The sequence below is a fragment of the Giraffa tippelskirchi genome, chromosome 5 (assembly GCF_054371585.1).
Source record: "Giraffa tippelskirchi isolate mGirTip1 chromosome 5, T2T-mGirTip1v1.2.pri, whole genome shotgun sequence".
Taxonomy (NCBI): domain Eukaryota; kingdom Metazoa; phylum Chordata; class Mammalia; order Artiodactyla; family Giraffidae; genus Giraffa; species Giraffa tippelskirchi.
Window position 1 is genome coordinate 7,507,968 of NC_137279.1, and position 17,102 is coordinate 7,525,069.

General features: G+C 37.0%; 1 protein-coding gene and 1 long non-coding RNA gene across 4 annotated transcripts in view; one reads left to right on the top strand and one right to left on the bottom strand.

Annotated features, from left to right (window-relative positions):
• SYT14 (synaptotagmin 14) overlaps positions 1-17,102 on the top strand; it is a 189,487-nt gene that overhangs the window by 127,794 nt on the left and 44,591 nt on the right. The gene's annotated exons all lie outside the window — the stretch shown is intronic.
• Positions 1-17,102, bottom strand: part of LOC145506039 (uncharacterized) — a 77,871-nt gene that overhangs the window by 6,468 nt on the left and 54,301 nt on the right. The window lies entirely within an intron of this gene.

A 17,102-nucleotide genomic window follows, 5' to 3' on the forward strand; every position in this document is an offset into this window, starting at 1 on the left:
TATGCTGCTGCCTCGGTCATAGCTGATTGTCTTTCCAGAATGGCTGTGAAATTATCTTCAAGGGTTCAAAAAATCTTACCCTTGTTATACTTTCTACTTTTTTTTTTAACAAAGATTTTACGGTGTTTCTGGGAGAATATTTGTGTTTAGTACTATGAGCTCTTCTCCCTTTTCTCTTTTTTCCTCCAGGTTCTGATCACATACCCTGTCTATCTGTCTGTCTGTCTCTCTTCGTATTTTAAACTAAATTGCCACAAGGCGTTGCAAGTCACAGGAGAGCTGCACAACTTATTTAAACCAGGAAGATATACTGTGCCACATAGCTATTTAGATTATGAGAAAATCCATGATATGCTATAAATAGAAATTTTGAATTATATTTAGTCCTCTTACAATTGAATAAGAAGTATTTTTACCCATAAATACACAGGTTTGGAATAAATCTGTGTATTAAAATGAAAGTATACTATTTTAGAGTTGTTTCTAAGCTTTTAAATGTCAAGCGTTAAGTCCACGATTAGTTTAATTGAACCTCTACCAGGCAGCATTTGATCTCATAGGACCTTCATCCCCAGGAGAACCATACCCTTTCAACTAGATGATTTCAGCATCTTTAAAAACCAGAAGGTGATAATTTAGTATATCTCTCTGGGTTTTTAAGATAATGTTTATCCTTTATTGGGTAAATTGATAGCTTGTTTTCACTTTAAATTTTAGAATTACTGTAGACACCAGCAGTTTATCAGAAGGGAGCAGGAAAAAAAAATACAAGCACTATTTCAGAGGGGAAAAGATAACTTTTTAATAAAACTAAATATTCTGTAGTTCTTACTATGATTTTTTAAACTTTCTCATTATTTGGTCTGAGCGGTTACTAGTTAATCTGTGGAAAATGCATTCTTATATGTAGAAATACCTGATTTATATTAGAAGAGAATGCCTGTACCATCAAGAGGTATGTATTTTGTGTTTCTTTATTTGCTTTGACTTTTCTGTTCCCAATTCTGTATTAATTATATAGCTTTCACAAAGAAAAGGAAGCCATACAAAATAATATTGTTTTAACATGTTTTCTTTCCTCTGGCCAAACTAAATGATTTCTGTACACACCTCCATTACATGTATTGGCCTATATTTAATTCTGTATTTCTACATTTCTGACAACCAGTACAATTAATTTCTGCGGAGTGTTCACAAAAAGAAAAAAGTGCTAAGTAGATAGCATCTAAGACGTAACGTTTAAATCTGAACAAAACTCATCGTCTGCTCTTAGGGAGTTTTTTTCTCTGCGTTGCCATGCTTCTCCGAATCTCTGCTGCTTCTCAAAGTCTGTGCCTGGGTTGAATGGTTACTCTCTCTGTCTTCTGTTTTTCCTCCGCCTGCTCAAAATCTCACTGCTTGTTTTTGGCTTCTGTGCCAAAAACAGCTAGTGTTTGACAGTTGCGAGGTTAAGACTCCAAATTCTGTCTATCAGTTTTCTTGTCATAAAAATAAAAGACTGAAAGAATGTATATATTCTGGCTGTTCTCTAGTGTTAATGTTCTCTTTGCTGAAGTTTTGATGTTAACTGTATAAAGAAATCATGTGATTGTAGATCACCTAGGTGATTTTAGCTCCACTTTTGTAAGATGTAATAATATATGAGCGAGAGGTACTTTCATAATTAAACATTTATTCCTAGAGCTTTTGAATAATTTCTTCTTCTTGTTGAAAGAATATTATTAGCCTTTTGGCAAGGGAAAGTTCTAATCTAGTCAAAAAATTTACAAACTTTGGTTAAAGCATATTTGAAGCTCAATTACAGTTCATTTTCATGAGTAATAATAGAAAATTAGAATTCTGCATAAAGAATTTAGTTTTATAGCTAATTTTTCAGAAACTTATCCAAACAACACATTTAGAGAAAAATGACCAGTATCACCAAACTAACTTTCTGAGGACTAAGCCCTGAGTTTCCTTGAGGGTAAGATTGAAGTTTAACGTTAAGATAAGCATATAATTTGACCAGTGAACAATAGAAAATACACAAAGTGTTAAAAAGCATGTGTTCCTCCTACTAACTAGTTGAGTGCATTTGGATAAATCATCTAATAATTTTGGGCATCAGGTTTCTTGTTAGTAAAATGGGAGAATTAAAAGAAATGATCTCTAAGGTTCTACCCATCACTATGTTCTCTGATTCTGCTAATATATTATTGGGGGGAAAGTTAATGATTTTTCGGTGAGTTTGGTATGCTTAGTATATGACATTTGGTTGTGGACATTTATTATGTTTTCTCACTTCTTCATACCTTTTTCAGCAACCTTCTTATGTCTGAGGAAGTCCCAACTAATACTCCCACCTCCCTCAGTTAAGCTGTGTAATTCACTTTCCCAGTCTCTCTGGTAGCTAGGGCAGGAGTCATGTTAACTAGACACTCCACTCATACTCACCTCCAGGAAACCTTGGCAGCTCTGAAAAGAGAAGCAGATGCCGTACTGAAATTATGTTCTTATGAGGCTAATGGTGGAGGAATCTGATATCGAGTCAGTAGTAATTCTGAAATAGTTTTGCTGTTGCAGAAATTATGTTGGTGCTGAACAATGATAAGTAATAATTGCAGAAAAGAAAAGACCATGGCATTCAAGTGTGCAGTAGGAGCAGTGGCAAGTTGCCTCCCCAGCTCAGTTCTGCAGTATGATTTTAGATTTTGCTCTTGAGAAGCTTAGCCATAAGTCTGCTTCTCTCGTCACCCCAGTCCCTTTAATAAATTGCTGTTTCACTTAGAGTTAGCTTCCGGTGATTTCAAATAAGAACCCTGACTGGAAACTTTGAAGAAGCCATATGGTGTGGTATTTACTTGCTGTAGTCATTTCTTAAGCTCGACTCAATAGTTAGAGTGTCGTTAGTTGCCCTTCCTACCGTGGTGTGAAAGCGTTAGTCGCTCAGTCACGTCTGACTCTTTGCAGCCCCGTGGACTGGAGCCTGCCAAGCTCCTCGGTCCATGGGATTCTCCAGGCCAGAATACTGGAGTGGGTTGCCATTCCCTTCTCCAGGAGATCTTCCCTACCCAGAGGTTGAACCCAGGTCTCCTGCACTGCAGGCAGATTCTTTACCATTCGAGCCACCAGGGAAGGCCACCATGGTGTATCCCTCTCATAATTTGAACTTTTCTCTTACTCTCAACTTGTTTATATAACATTCTTTCCTCATGGCTCAGTTGGTAAAGAATCCGCCTGCAACGTGGGAGATCTGGGTTTAATTCCTGGGTTGGGAAGATCCCCTGGAGAAGGGAAGGTCTACCCACTCCAGTATTCTGGCCTGGAGAATTCCCAGTCCATGGGGTTTCAAAGAGTCGGACACAACTGAGCAACTTTCACTTTCATTTTCCTGTGTATTACAGTAACCCCAGTTACTTTCTTCACATGCATTTTTGGTACCGTATAGTAATCTCTCTATTACAGTTGTCTGAAATAGCCTCTCCCCTTTTCCTCCTTCAAGTTTTATTTCTTATTCAACTTATTAAATTTATTAATAATATTATATGTATTCATTGTGATTTATTAATAATTAGACTTTATTCTTTCTTTCATAAACATGCAACCCTTCCTGTACAGATAGTACTTAATTAGTATAAATCTATGTATAGCAGGAGACCTGCATTCCGTCCCTGGGTTGGGAAGACCCCCTGGAGGAGGGCATGGCAACCCACTCTAGTATTCTTGCCTGGAGAATCCCATGGACAGAGGAGCCAGGCAGGCTACAGTCCATGGAGTCGCAAAGAGTTGGACACGACTGAGCGACTCAGCACAACAGTGGGCAGCTGAGATGGAATTACAGGTAAAGACACTAGAGGCTGACCGGTTGGTCAAAGGAGGCCGGGTTCTTGGATGGGTTATCCCCATGAAAGTCATAAAAGATGGTGCCAGAAGGTGAAGTATAAAATAGGATTGAATCAAGGATTATGATTCTCAAGAAACGAAGAGAACATGATCGAGGAATGAAGAGGAAATGTCTCGGACAAAATTAACTATGAAGACAAAATGACATGCGCCTTAAAGGAAAATTGTTATTCTTTTCCATGATTTTAGAGGAACAGTGTTTGCAAAAGCAGCAGAAAACTTTGCTTCCTGACCCTAAGGCACTTTAGGTATGAGAGAATAACCAGCGTGAAAAGACTACAGAGAATGATACACTCTCAGGGAAGAATTGGAATTCAGTTAAAGGTGTTGAGGGTTCAGAGAAGAAACTCAAGTTCTGGAGGAGTTTATCATAAATCAGGAGTGCCCGAAGGCCCAGTGAGGAGATTCTGAAGAGGAGGAGCATGATGGAAGTTCGCGGTGGCGAGAAAGTGCCAAGAATACGTGAGTATATTGGGTTGGCCATAAAGTTCATTCGGGTTTATGGAAAACCGCAAAGCAACTTTTTGACCAACCCAATAGAATGAATATTAAAGTAAAAGAGATGGCAATATCATCAGGGATTTGCCTTCATTTACATCCGGGAGTTGGTGATGGACAGGGAAGCCTGGCGGGCTGCAGTCCATGGAGTTGCAAACAGTTGGACACGACTGAGCGACTGAACTGACGCTATACCAAAATGTCACCCCAATCATAATTTGACGAGCTAGCCTTGTCGGGGCTCAGATGGTCATGCAGGAGACCCGGGGTTGATCCCTGGGTCGTGAAGATCCCCTGGAGAAGGAAGTGGCAACCCAGTCCAATACTCTTGCCTGGAAAATCCCACGGATGGAGGAGCCTGGCAGGCTGTACAGTCCACGGGGTTCTAGAGTCGGACACAACTGAGCGACTTCGCTTAATCATAATTTGAGTCTATTTAAATCTCAAATTTCCTTTAAAGTGTAATTTAAACACAACCTTTACGAAAGTTTGTTAGATTATTTCCAATATAATTTAAATTAGTTGATCTTTTCCATCTAGAAATATTCTAGTACTGGTCATTATTGTTGTTTAGTCATTAAGCCGTGTCCGACCCTGCGACCACATGGACTATAGTTCGCTAGGCCCCTCTGTCCATGGGATTTCCCAGGCAGGAATGCTAGAGTAGGTTGCCATTCATTTCCTTCTGCAGGGGATCTTCCCAGTCCAGGGATCAAGCCTGGGTCTCCCACATTGGCACACAGATTCTGTACCACTGACCCACCAAGTAAGCCCACCCGTACTGATTATTGCTATATAAGTGTTGAATGGATGGCTGGGTGAGTAGGTGCATATGATATATAATATTTCTCATTTATTGCCCCTAATGCTGATTTTTGCAGCTAGTCATGTGTTTTCTTGTTCTCTAACTTGTTTTATATCTTCCTTCTAGAATTTAAACACTTGAAAAATAGATACTCTTGTTTTCCTTATTTGATATTTTTCATACATCCTAGAACATAGGTGAAATTGATTCATTGACAGGTTGGGCTAAACCAAATCATTTTAGAAGTCTGACCGAGTTCTGTATAACGTTATTCCCTGATAGGTATCAGCTCACCTGTTGTCGTTTAGTGACTCAGTCATATCCAACACTTGCGACCCCATGGACTGTAGCCCGCCAGGCTCCTCAGTCTGTGGGATTTCCCAGGCAAGAATACTGGACTGGCCATTTCCTTCTGCAGAGGATCTCTCTGACCAAGGGATTGAACCTGTGTCTCCTGCATTGGCAGGTGGATTCTTTACCAATGAGCCACCATGGAAGCCCAGCAGCATGCTTTAAACAGCTCTATTAGGAATATTTTGTGACCTGGAATTCAATAAATATGCACCTCAGGGTAATTAATAGAAACATAGCAGGAATTATTTTATTTTTAAATCATGATTGGCTAATTAGGGACATAAATGCTTATATAATTTCTCATTCAGGAGTGTAATGCCACAGTGTCCTAAGAATGATCAACTTTCCTCATGACTGACTTATTTTAGACCCTTGTATTTTCAGCCTTTAATTTCTATAATCCCTGTGTCTCAAGAACAGCCTCTCTTTATACTAATGGATTGAATTAATTTAGCTTGATATTTGTACTATTATTTTTAAGAGAGATGAGTTACTGCTCAGACTTTATCATTGAAATGTGTGTTCCTCTAAGAATCATACTTGAGTCTCTATTAGCAAATAACTTTTAAAACTTATACTTGAAATTAACACAACACTGTTAATCAACTATATACTTCAATATAAAATCTAAAAAAAATTTTTAAACTTCATCAATTTTCATATTCACTACAATTAACACACTACCATTGTCAATAAAAACCTTCATTTTCTCAACATAGATTACACTTACTTCTTTACCATAAAGTAATTTAAAATAAATATTTCATGATAATGAAAAATTTCTGCATCAAAGAGAAAGTTGCATATATGCAATTCATTCCTTAGATAGTAACAGTAATGTGAGTCATGGCTCACTTTAGTATAAAACTAAATAGCTATAGGCCTATTTAGAGACAGTTATTCAAAGAGGAAAGGTTTCCCTGATAGCTCAGTTGGTAAAGAATCTGCTTGCAATGCAGGAGACCCCAGTTCAATTCCTGGCTTGGGAAGATCCCCTGGAGAAGGGATAGGCTACCCACTCCAGTATTCTTGGGCTTCCCATGTGGCTCAACTGGTAAAGAATCTGCCTGCAATGCGGGAGATCTGGGTTCAATCCCTGGGTTGGGAAGATCCCTGGAGAAGGAAAAGGCTGCCCACTCCACTATTCTGGCCTGGAGAATTCCATGGACTGCATAGTCCATGGGGTTGCAAGAGTTGGACACAACTGAGTGACTTTCACTTTCACATTCAAAGACAAAGTAAGTGAGCATATATTATTAGTAGAGAGCAATAACCCTAGTCTTGCATGAAGAATTATTAATCATAAATCTTTCAGTGAAAAGGAGACGCTAAAGTACAGCATAAACGGAAGCTTTTTGTTTAAATCAGAGTTTTATTTTAAATGTTAAGTTTAAACTTAGTTTAAAAAGAAGTCAAGTTTATATGTTAAGTCTCAAGAAATTTTGAACATGCAGAAAAATTGAGTGAGAGAAACTGAAATTCCAGTGACTAAAATCATTTGTTTTCTTAATATCTACTGTGGAGAATGAAAAGCATGAAGCATCTTAGCTGGGATTCATTTAGTTGAACCGTCCAAGTGCTAAATAAACTATAAACTACCGAGAACCAACTCATACTTCATTCTTGTTTTTGTATTATTTTTTCAAATATAAGCTAGAAAAGTAAAGTTTGTCCTTGAGGACTTCCCTTTACAAACAAAAGAAATACCAAACAGAAGCAACATTTTATTTTTTCCGATTCATTCTCCTCATTTTGTTAATGTTAAACAGCAGGGCAGTATCTAACAGGCAAATGTGAATCAAAACCAAAATCCTTAATACTAGGATTTCTGCATTTAAGGTCGTGACAGATATTTTAGTAGGTTCTTTGCTGGAAAAAAATATTAAAGTGCTAGATACTAATTCTGAATAATTATAGACGCGCAAATATATTTTATCAAAAACCAGTACTAATGATATTGTTTAAAAGTATTTTCATCTGAATTAATAGTATCCTAATGCTTTTTCCGAAAGAGTTGTGGTTTTTATCTGCTGTGATATTTGTTTTGAGGTTGACAGGGTTTGGGCTTCCCTGATAACTCAGTTGGTAAAGAATCTACGTGCAATGCAGGAGACCCCAGTTCAATTCCTGGGTCGGAAAGACCCTCTGGAGAAGGAATAGGCTACCCACTCTAGTGTTCTCAGGCTTCCCTTGTGGCTCAGCTGGTAAAGAATCCACCTGCAATGTGGGAGACCAGGGTTCGATCCCTGGGTTGGGGAGATACCCTGGAGAAGGGAAAGGCTACTCACTCCAGTATTCTGGCCTGGAGAATTCCATGGACTGTATAGTTCACGGGGTTGCAAAGAGTGGAACATGACTGAGCGACTTTCACTGACAGGGTTTAATGATGCTTTTCCAAGGTAATGGCTATTTAGGCTTACAGGGGGAATATAAAGAGAACTGATAAATACTAATTACAAAAGCATTTTTCTGAAATTTAATTTTAAAAAAGCAGTTTACATTTGATGCATTTATATTCTTACAGTGAAATATGAACTTAAGAAATACTGCATTCAGGTTTAGGACAGGCTCATGCTGATGCTAAGTCACTCAGTTATGTCTGACTCTTTGTGACCAGGCTCTTCTAACCATGGGATTTTCAAGTCAAGAATACTGGACTGGGTTGCTATTTCCTACTCCAGGTGGCCTTCCGACCCAGGGATTGAAACCCACGTGTCTTGCATGTCCTGCATTGGCAGGCAAATTCTTTACCACTAGCACCACCTTACTCTGAAATAAAATACATATTCTTAATTTATTTAATCATTCTGCTATTATTTGTTGTTTTGTAAGACCAGATAATGATTTTTGTATCTTAGACCTAGAGTTGTTAACATAGGCTGTATCTTACCTATTGACAGTGTTCATTTTATAGTCTGTCACTTTGGGGCGATTGATGATTCATACTAATTATATTCTTTTGTAGCAGAGAAAACCTAGTTGAGCTAACTGGAACTGAAGACTTAAGTCTGGCACACATAGAGTTTTAATTATCTCATGTTATATAATCAGAGTATGTAATTTGTATTCTCAAAGTTATATATCTCAATATATCTACATTCTACAGTAAAAAAAGTAAACTGATTAAACTTTAATTTGGTTCATTTTTAAAGGACTCTGTAACTTTTAAACTCTGTAAAGCATTATCCTTCAATTAAAAAATAAATAAGTTATAGAAAAAGAATTACCAGAGAGTGGAAACTTACAGTTTTAATGCTGAAAGTGTTAGATTTTCAAGATCAAGTTTATATTTGCATTTAAGAGGGTTGATGATGCAGCGCAGGGATTAAGAACGTGGAGATTGTGAGGTCCCTAGAACACGTCTTGGGTCCCCACTTTTTCCTAACTGTGTGTTCTTAGATGAAGACGCAACCGCTGTGTGCTTCATTTTTTTCATTTGTAAACAGGGATGATTAAAAAAAAAATTATCAATGTAAAGAACATCATCTGGCACAGAGTAGGAACATTTCAATGTTAAAAAGTTAAAGCACATTAGACAAATTTTAGCTAATGCTGTTTAAAGATTTATTACACTGTGTTTTTCAAGTTTCAGAATCGGAAGGAGCATTGCAATCAGGAAGAGAGGAAAGTAGAAGTGCTTTGATCCAACAATACAGAGAGTGCTTAGTCCAACAATGCAAGTAACTAGGAAAATAATATTTTTAGGAACCAAATATGATTCAAGCCTTGAATGTTTTAAAGATACAACTTTTTAGAAATATATTTTGAGTAATTATTAAGAACTCTGAATTATGAATATTATTTAAAGAAGTGCAGGCACATAGAGTAATTTATTACTTTAGCAAAACTTGCAAGGCAGTTTTAGGCAAGTTTATTTTGAGATAACAAACCCGGAAACTTTCGGTGCCTTATACACAGCAGAGGTTTCTTTCTCACTTGTGCTGCATGTCCATTTTGGGTCAGTTTTGGCGCTATTCTACGTTATCTTCATTCTGGGGTCCAAACTAATAGGAGAGGTGCTTTCTGAAACTTTGCTGGTTGTCAGAGGACATAGCAAGCTAATCCTTATCTCTTAAACCTTCTCCCCAAAATTGACATGCTGCTTCCATTGACATTTCAGGTGTCTAAAGCAAAGGTGGGCAAACTTTTTCTGTAAAGCACCAGAAAGTTAACTTTGTTTAGGCTGCACAGGCCACAACATATGGTCTCAGTCACATATTCTTTTTATTCTTTAACCCTTACTTACTTTATTTTCTTCCAGTTCTACTGAGATACAGTTGACATACAGTATTTTATCAGTTTAAGGTGTACAGCATTTTGAGTTGACTCACATAAATACATCATAAAGTGATTATCTCAGTAAGTTTAGTGAATATCATCTTGTATATATACAAAATTAAAGAAATAGAAAAATTATCTTTTCCTCGTGATGTCCATGGCTGCTTTTGCACTACAACAGTGGATTGAATAATTGTGACTGAGATCATATGGCTTGTGAAGAAAAAATTATTTACTGTCTGGCTCTTTACAGAAAAATTTTGCTGATCCATTAGTCAGAAGATAGAAATGAGAAGAAATTTCCAGAAATAAAGAAAAAAAAGAATAGAAAAAATAAACATAAATACAAAAAAAAAATTAAGAGACTTAGACTATGTAAGAGGATTTAACATATAACTAAAAGGTGAATCATTTGTAAAAAACAAAATACAGAGGAGAGGAGAGGAAGCTGTATTAAAATGCAAGATAATTTGCTAGAGCTGAAGGACTTGAATGTCCAAATGAAGAGCCTGAACAAGTAATGAAAATGTCCAGACTTAGATACGGCACTGTGAAATTTCAGAACATCAAGGGAAGATCCTAAAAGGGCCCAGGTAACATAGAAACGAATGATGATCAGAATGATGTCAGATGCTAGCTGCTGGAAACGTAAGGCTTCAAAATTGCTAAAGAATAATTTTTATTGTTTTATTGTTTTCTTAAATCCTCATCATAACCGCATTATGAGTATTGTTATTTGTCCCCATTTTACCAAGGAGAAAAAGGTACTTCAGTGACTTTGACCTACCCCAAAGTCACTGTGTTACATTCGATTGCTTAGCAATCTGCAAGTATTCCCAACCTTTTCTACTTTCTTTCCTGGGCTTCAGAGGATGTGCCTCTCATATTCCCTAGAGTTCTGAATGCTAATCAGGTTCTCCCAATTAGATGCATTCATGCATGATTTGCAAGGTGGAAGTGAGACAGAGGCCATCTTCCTGCTGCTGCAGGCAGGCAAGTTCAAGGGAAGATGTTTTTTCCCCCCTCAAGCAACATTCTAATAGCTAGTTTTCAGCTTCCTGGATGCTAAGGAGTAATTGTAATGGCAGTGATGACTTCCTGATCCCTTAATGAAGCTAAAATAGTTATGTTTTTCAACTCATACTGTATCTCCCCACCTTTTTGGTAAATGTAATAGATCCTTTGGTTAGTCAGTTTTTCTGTGTTCTAAGGAATCATTCCTGCAGGACCAGCCTGGACTCTGCTCCTCCAGCTCTCTCTGCTGTTCTGTAAGCACCTAACTTAACTGAATTAAATCTCTTTCTTCTTCAAACACCTGAAGTGATTTCTCTTCCCTTCACTGAGCCCTGACTAACACAGGTCACAGCAAAGGCTTAGTGTTAATGTTAGAAAAGGAGATCTCAGATTTAAAATTTTCAGGTTTTAAAAATTTTATCTAAGTAGTCCATGCTTTACAAGGACACTGTCAGTTATAACTAGAATTTAATTCTAGTTAAAATAATTTTAACTTATAATCTCTGAAAATAGTTACATTAGTAAAAGAAGTTAAAACAGATAACATTAATTTCCTTTCAACTTGAATGGTGTGTCCATGTGCTGGGTACAGTTTTAAGTACTTGCTGTCATTTAATCCTCACAGTTACTCTTGAAGATAGATAATAGGTACTATTAGCCCCAATTTATAGCAAACAGGCGTAATAGGTTAACTGAACTTCCTAGGGTCACACAGTAAATTGCAGAGTAGGAATTTCAGTCCATCGCTCCAAACTCTGTGTTTTTAGTTACTCTGTACTTTATCATTTGTTGTTGTTGTTCAGTCACTAAGTTCTCTCCGACTCTTCGCGTTCCCATGGACTGCAACATACCAGGCTCCTCTGTCCTTCACTGTCTCCCGGAGTTTACTCAAATTCATGTCCATTGAGTCAGTGATACTATCTAACCGTCTCATCATTTGCGGCCCTCTTTTCCTTTTGCCTTTAATCTTTCCCAGCATCAGGGTCTTTTCCAGTGAGTCAGCTCTTCAAGTCAGGTGGCCAAAGTATTGGAGCTTCAGCTTTAGCGTTAGTCCTTCCCATGAATATTCAGGGTTGATTGCCTTTAGGATTGACTGATGTGATGTCCTTGTAGTCCACAGAACTCTCAAGAGTCTTCTCCAGCACCACAATTTGAAAGCATCAATTCTTCAGTGCTCAGCCTTCTTTAGGGTCCAACTCTTACATCTATACATGACTACTGGAAAAACCATAGCTTTGACTATACGGACCTTTGTCAGCAAAGTGGTATCTCTGGTTTTCAATATGCTATCTAGCTAGGTTTGTTACAGCTCTCCTTCCAAGGAGAAAGCATCTTTTAATTTCATGGCTACAGTAACCATTCATAGTGATTTTAGAGCCCCCCAAAATAAAATCTTTCACTGCTTCCACTTTTTCCCCTTCTATGAAGTGGTGGGACCAGATGCCATGATCTTAGTTTTTTGAATGTTGAATTCAAGCCAGCTTTTTCAGTCTCCTCTTTCACCTTCATCAAGAGGCTCTTTAGTTCTTCTTCACTTTCTGTCATTAGAGTGGTATCATCTGCGTATCTGAGGTTGTTGATGTTATTCTTGGCAGTCTTGATTCCAGCTTGTGATTTGTCCAGCCTGGCATTTTGCATGATGTACTCTGCATAGAAGTTAAATAAGCAGGGTGACAATATACAGCCTTTTCATATTCCTTTCCCAATTTTGAATCAGTTGTTCCATGTCCAGTTCTAACTATTGTTTCTTGACCCACATACCAGTTTCTCTGGAAAAAGGTAAAGTGGTCTGGTACTCCCATTTCTTGAAGAATATTCTCCAGTGTATTGTGATCCACTCAAATGCTTTAGAGTAGTCTATGAAACAGAAGTAGATGTTTTTCTGGAACTCTCTTGCTTTCTCCATGATTCAGCGAATGTTAGCAATTTGATCTCTGGTTCCTCTGCCTGTTTGAAAACTTATCATTATATAAGACACTAAATTTTACCTAGAAGATGATTAGATTTGTCTATGAGTGTTGAAAGACCTACTTTAAATTATGAATGTCTTTACTCCCATGAAATTTGTCTTTATTAGATGTAATAATCTCTCAGAATCCCTAAATGTCAATTATAATTTTTAGGAAAAAAATATATAATGTAAAATAGATCCAGAAGTGAAAACTAAAAATGCTTTTTAATAATTAACACTGGTATCCTGCTGAGAATATATCATAACCAAAATGATTTCATAAAAAAGTGCTGGATTCTCTCATTGTTATTCTATACCATTTCTTTTCAAATTTTGTTCCTTTGGAACTGCTGGATTTCTTAGATATTTACTTCTGAATCTTTTACAATCCTGTACCCTAGAATGAATTATAAAATGTTATTTCATTATCAAGTCTAAAATTTCACAACTCAGAGCAGTTTAACAGTTTACTAAATTGTGTTAGCCTCAGAAAGAGAGACTAGAAATGTAAGTGTTTGGCATTTTAGTCTTGATAGTGAGAGGTGAGCTCTCCAAGCAAGAAATAAAAAGATGGTGAATGACTTTTGAGTGGACAACTGACAGTATTCACTATGGCTTACAACCAGGAGTTTTGGTAGCTGACTTCAAGTTTATATGTTCATGAGTTCATTTTGGAAGAATATGTGTAAAATGAAAATTTTCTTCTTCAAATTTCTCCTCTCTTTCCAAGTATGCAGTATTGCATATTTAAAATCTGATGATCAGATCATGTATATGCTGCTGCTGCTAAGTCGCTTTAGTCGTGTCCGACTCTGTGCGACCCCATAGACGGCAGCCCACCAGGCTCCTTCGTCCCTGGGATTCTCCAGGCAAGAATATTGGAGTGGGTTGCCATTTCCTTCTCCAGTGTGTGAAAGTGAAAAGTGAAAGTGAAGTCGCTCAGGCGTGTCTGACTCTTCGCGACCCCATGGACTGTAGCCTACCAGGCTCCTCCGTCCATGGGGTTTCCCAGGCAAGAGTACCGGAGTGGGGTGCCATTGCCTTCTCCATGTATATAGCCACTAATTATTTTCAAAGTGAATATATAAATGTAGTCTATATACTAAACAGCTGTCTTATACTGTTAAAGCAAGCAAAAGTTTATCCCTCATATAAAGTATTTCTTCTTCTCTTCACCATAATTGTTTTCATCTTCTTTTAATAAGAATTTAGACTTTTTAACCTTTGGGTTTGTTTCATATTTTTATATACATGTTATAAATGCCACTCCAAAAAAATGAATGTTTAAAATGGAAAATTAGAATCTAAAATATTTATTATGAAACAAATCAAATACCTAACCCTCTTCTCGATAAGTCCTGTAGTTTAAAAGCAGAATTTCTCAGAGTGAGCTCTAACAGTCATTCACATCAATTTGGAGGCTCAACACCAGGTCCATCAAACCAGAATCACTGGGAAGCAGCCTAGTAATCTTTATTTTAAACAAATTCCCCAAGTAGTCATTAACTACATTAAAGTTTCAAGACCACTTATATAGAAAATATTAATAATAAGATACTTGAGGGTCTGTTCAGAGGATACATTATTTTTTTGTATTTCATCAGATCTCTTCATCTTTTATTATTGTTTTTGGTTTCCTTTTCAAATATTTAGCAGTGTATGTTCTTTGGGCATTCAAAAAATAAATCAGAGGAGTAGAATCATAACAAAATGTAAGTGAAATGATAGTAAAAATATGAAGAGAAGGTACCTTTTTCAAAAATCCCACACTTTGATTTCATTAACTGAAATTACCCATGAGGAACCAGTGATTACATTGAGTAAATATTTGCATCAGTTAAGATTCTGTCAGTTGCAAGAGAATGCAGCTCAAAATGGCTTGAGCAATAAGGGAACATTCAGACAGTAGGTGTGTCTTCAGGCATGGCTTCATCCAGTGACTTAGTTGTCACTAAGGTCCTAGTTTCTTTCTCTTTCTACTTCCCTACCCAATCTGGGTTCCATATGTCAACTTCATCATCAGTTTTCTGTAGCAGTGCTCTTCATGTGTCTCGCTAGGCTACATGTCCATTCAGAACCAATCACTGTGGCTACAGTGATGGGCTGCACCGATTAGTTGAACCCTGGAGCTGAGCAGTGGGTCACTTCCCAAACCACATTAGATAAGAAATGAAAGAGAGTGCATTCACTACTGGAAGGAAGTGTTGAATGGATGCTAGGGAGATAACCAACTTGTGTCCAACATAATGTTTATTTAAATTCCTTGAAAATGAAATTCACTAAAACTTTAGTGATTGAACATAACATTGGTGGAATCCTGTTTCAGAAGCTTTGATAATACCTCAGAATTAGGCATACTTTTCTGTGTATTGCTTCAGGAGTCTTGAGTTCTGTATTTCACACAGTTGATGTCTTTCTGACAAGCTTAATTGGCGATGAAGTAAATTCTGAAAATTGTGACTCTCCGTTCTGAATCCATGAGTTCAAAATCATCAACACAAAAAGTTTTAAATACTTGTAAAGAGAATTAGATTTTTATAAATTATTTTGAGGTAGGCCAGAATAGGAGGAAATACTGTTATGCATACTAGTAAGTATTAAGTTTCATTGACTTTGATTTCTTTTAAAACTTTGTATTTCAGGTATATTATAAAATATTAAAATTATTTATCTACTTGACTCATTAGAAGCTTGACATATTTTGAGAACAGAAAAAGATGAGAAACATTTTAAAGGGAATTAAAGACCTTATAGCCATAGGAAAAATTGTTTTACCAAAAATATTTACTATATATAAAACCTAGAATATTAGATTTTCTTTGGATTCAGTTTACTTAAAGTTTATTGTGGCACTGAAGATACTATAACTAAATTTTCAGAAATTGACAAATTTAGCATTTCCTGGGTTTCAGTGGTCTTTTAGGAACATAAGTTTTGTGAAATATGCCAAGGACCTCGTAACTGTCTTCAGGGCCATCTTTATAGTGTAGTCCCACTTGGACAATCCTGAAACTCAGACTGTAAAGTTACATAGGTAGAGACTGAAAATAGCATTAAAAATTTTTTGTTCCAAAACAGGACATATTGTGATGAAGTAAAATAAAAGGCATTGCTATTTCTATTAACATTTCATTTCCTGGCAACTACTTTGAATGCTCTATGAGGATATGTACAAAAACAACAGTAATAACATCATGTGAAATAACTCTGATAGCTTGGGAATTCATTATGAAGTTCCATTAAGACTCTCAGAAATATCCTTCTATATTCATATTTTAATGAAAATATAAATCTTATTCTGCTATTTCATTTGTCACTAAATTATTCATAACATTCAATTTTGAATCAGAACTAATCTTCAAATAGTCTGTTTTGTGGCACAAGAGAATTGTTATTACCATTTTAAAATTTAAGAAAGGAAATTTGAAGTTCAAGGTGTTTATACATTTAAACTGAAATCATCATTGTTCTAATGCCTTAGTAATGAATGTCTATAAGATTTTCATTTGTGTGAAGTAGTTACACATTACCTGGGACTCAGTGAGCCCTCAGTAAATATTAGCTATGCCAATATCATCATCACTGCATTACTACTGTCATCAGCCACTACTATTTCTACCTTCTACCTATTTTTTGCATAAGAATAGTTTAGTTTGGTTTTCTTTGGTAGCAGCCCACAGTTCATTATATTCACAATTCATTTGGTTCCTGTTAACTTCCTACGTGGATAATTTTAAAAAATGTTTTCCCTTTTGCTATGGATAGTCTCACTAATATAGAAACGTTGTTCAATTGTCCAGCCATGGCCGAGTCATTGTGACCCCATGCCCTGGCAGCACGCCAGGCCTCCCTTTCCCTCACCATCTCCTGGAGCTTGCCCAAGCTCATGTCCATTGCGTCAGTGATGGCATCCAGCCATCTCATCCTCGGATGGCCTCTTCTCCTGCCCTCAATCCTTCCCAGCATCAGGGACTTTCCAATGAGTCTGCTGTTCACATCAGGTGACCAATATACTGGAGCTTCAGCTTCAGCATCGGCCCTTCCAGTAGTCCTTCTTTCCATGTCATACCTTTTTGTCTTTTTATTCAGTTTATGAGGTTCTCACGGCAAGTATACTGGGGTGGTTTGTTGTTCCCTCCTCTTGTGGATTACATTTTTGTCAGAACTCGCCACTATGACCCATCCATCTCTGGTGGCCCTACCTGGCATGGCTTATAGCTTCATTGAGTTACACGAGCTCCTTTGCCACAATGAGGCAGTGACCCACGAAGGGATTACACAAGTAGGACTTGTTATAAAATACGAAAGAAAAAGTAAATT